This window comes from Lathyrus oleraceus, chromosome 7 (genome assembly GCF_024323335.1).
Source record: "Lathyrus oleraceus cultivar Zhongwan6 chromosome 7, CAAS_Psat_ZW6_1.0, whole genome shotgun sequence".
In the NCBI taxonomy this organism is placed as follows: Eukaryota; Viridiplantae; Streptophyta; class Magnoliopsida; order Fabales; family Fabaceae; genus Lathyrus; species Lathyrus oleraceus.
The window spans coordinates 337,766,053-337,769,102 of record NC_066585.1 but is presented as its reverse complement, the minus strand read 5'-3'; the positions used below and the strand labels follow the sequence as shown (position 1 = coordinate 337,769,102).

At 40.2% G+C, this 3,050-nt stretch overlaps 1 non-coding gene across 1 annotated transcript; it reads right to left on the bottom strand.

The window, feature by feature from the left end:
- Positions 1-815: 815 nt before the first annotated feature.
- On the bottom strand, positions 816-922 carry LOC127109866 (small nucleolar RNA R71). Its single transcript, XR_007797114.1, has one exon. It is a non-coding gene; the product is annotated as a small nucleolar RNA R71 (small nucleolar RNA).
- Between the last annotated feature and the right edge of the window lie 2,128 nt (positions 923-3,050).

Sequence of the window (3,050 nt, the reverse complement as noted above, 5' to 3'; positions counted from 1 at the left end):
AATCAACAAAGTATCATCCGCCTTAGCTTTACGAAGTAACCTTAGAAAACGGTATATCGATTCATAAGTCCCTGTGGGATCAATATCTTTTATTACTACGCGATTAGACTGTGCACTTGCAGTTAATACCCCAATAGACTCATAAAGTCGCGATCAAGTTTTTGGCGCCGTTGCCGGGGATTTTTATTTAGTCGATATCGTAACTCTTCCGTTACGCTGTAGAGACTAAGGCAGTTTTTATTTTTATTTTTCCTTCTTTTTCGTTGATTTGAATGCCACACACTCGCTCACAAGGCGAACCGTATTACTTACGAATCAACGACGTTGAACGATATCTCCGAGTCTTACGACGAATTCGAGAGTATCGTACTGCAAACAATCTCCCTCCAATCGAAATTCCTGATCTCAAAAATCTTCTTCCTTCGTCGATACCCGAGATGGCAGAACCAGCTCGTGCTCTTCGAGATTACGCAGCTCCATCACAAGACGAGCCGCATTCGAGTATTGCTCCACCCGCAATCGAAGCAAACAACTTCGAACTTAAACCTCCGCTGTTACAGGCAGTGCAACATAATCAATTCTCTGGAAATCCTACCGAGGATCCAAACCTTCATTTATCCGTATTTGTTCAATACGCTTATACTGTTAAAGCTAATGGTGTCACTTCAGAGGCAATTCGACTTCGTCTTTTTCCTTTCTCGTTAAGAGATAAAGCTAGAAGATGGCTTCAGTCTCTTCCTTCCAACTCAGTCACCACATGGAATGAGTTGAAGAAAGTCTTTCTTTCCCGATATTTTCCTCCAAGCAAAACAGCTATGCTAAGAGCCCAGATAAATGGATTTAAATAGAAAGATAACGAGTCTCTTTTCGAAGCATGGGAAAGATACAAAGACATGATGAGACTTTGTCCACACCATGGTTTAGAGGACTGGTTAGTAATTCATACCTTCTATAATGGTCTCTTGTACAACACAAGGTTGACAATAGACGCCGCCGCAGGTGGTACGCTTATGGATAAACCTTACGCTGACGCTTATCAACTTATCGAAAGCATGACCCAAAACCATTATCAGTGGGGAAGCGACTGAACAATGGTAGAAAAACCTCAAACAAAAACTGGCATGTACGAGATAAGTAGCCTTGATCATGTTAATGCAAAAGTGGATGCTCTTGCCCAGAAAATTGAAAGTTTAAATGTATCACCTCCAGCCACCGTGGTTGCCGTGACTCAAAATTGCGAAGTCTGTGGAATCCAATGTCACACCCCTACAGATTGTCAACTCCTAACAGGAATCCAAGCAGAACAAGTGAACTATGCTCAAGGAAATCCCTACTCGCATACCTATAACTCAAACTGGAAGAACCATCCTAATTTCTCATATAAGAGTAATGATGCTTTATACGCACCAGGACAAGCTCCAAATCAAGCCCCATCTATACCACCTGGATATCAAAAGCCGATCCCATCTACACCTAACAATAACGTTCCTAGGAAATCCAACTTGGAAATCATGATGGAGAAATTCATAGCTTCTCAACAGCAAACCAATAAAGATTTCTTAAACCAGAATGTACACACTAACGAACAAATTAAACAACTAGCAAGTAAAGTAGATGCCCTGGCTACCCATAACAAAATGCTGGAAACACAAATATCACAAGTAGCTCAACAACAAGCGCCTACCGCTGCCCCAAATGGTACATTTCCTGGACAACCCCAATCTAACCCAAAAAGCCACGCTCATGCAATTATATTAAGAAGTGGAACAGAGGTAGAAGGACCACCTGATCCAAGAATTGAAAACCAAAACTCTAAAAAGTCAACTGAGGAAGAAAATAAACCTAAGGAAAAGGAAGAGAGTAATAAGGAAACCGTAGAAGAAAAAGAACCTTATGTACCTCCACCGCCTTACAAACCACCTATCCCTTATCCTCAGAGGCTAATTAAAACCAAAGACGCGGGCCAATTTAAAAAATTAGTTGACCTACTGAAACAATTAAACGTCACCATTCCTTTTATAGAAGCTATTACACAGATGCCTTCCTATGCTAAGTTCTTAAAAGAAATTCTATCTAATAAAAGGAAACTTGAAGATAACGAAACCGTTACACTCACTGCTAAGTGCAGCGCTATAATCCAGAATATGCCTCCTAAACTTAAAGATCCTGGTAGTTTCTCTATACCCTGTCACATAGGAAAATTCGTCATAGACAAAGCTCTATGCGATTTAGGAGCCGGTATCAGTGTTATGCCCTTGTCCATATGCAAGAGACTTGAAATGGGAGAATTAAGACCAACTAAAATGTCTGTGCAATTAGCAGATCGTTCCGTTAGATATCCCGTAGGAATTCTTGAAAACGTTCCCGTGCGCATAGGTCAATTCTACATCCCAACCGATTTTATAATTATGGACATAAGAGAAGATGAAGTTACACCCATTATATTGGGAAGACCATTCTTAGCAACCGCCGGTGCTATCATAGACGTAAAACGAGGACGACTCACCTTCGAAGTAGGAGAAGAGAAAATTGAATTCATTCTTTCCCAATTTTTGAAAGCACCTGCAATAGATGACACATGTTACTTCATGGATATCATCGATGAATGCATAAAAGAAACAGAATTAGAAAATGACAAATCGTCTGACTATCATGTAGAAGACAAATTGAATCATTGTTTAGGAATAACACTGGATCCTACGCAATGCCTGAAGAAACCAACCCTCGATCTGAAAACACTTCCCAAAAATTTGAGATATGAATTCCTAGACTCAGAACTTGAATGACCAGTGATAGTTAATGCAGACCTAGGAAAACTCGAACCTGAAAAACTCCTACATATCCTAAGAAAATATCCAACCGCACTAGGATACAACATCACCGATCTTAAAGGGATAAGTCCTTCTATTAGTATGCATCGCATCATGCTAGAAGAAGACTGTAAAACTTCTAGGGAACATCAGAGGAGACTAAACCCGATCCTGAGTGAGGTAGTGAAGAAGGAAGTAACGAAGTTATTAGAGGCAGGTATCATATATCCTATATCTGAT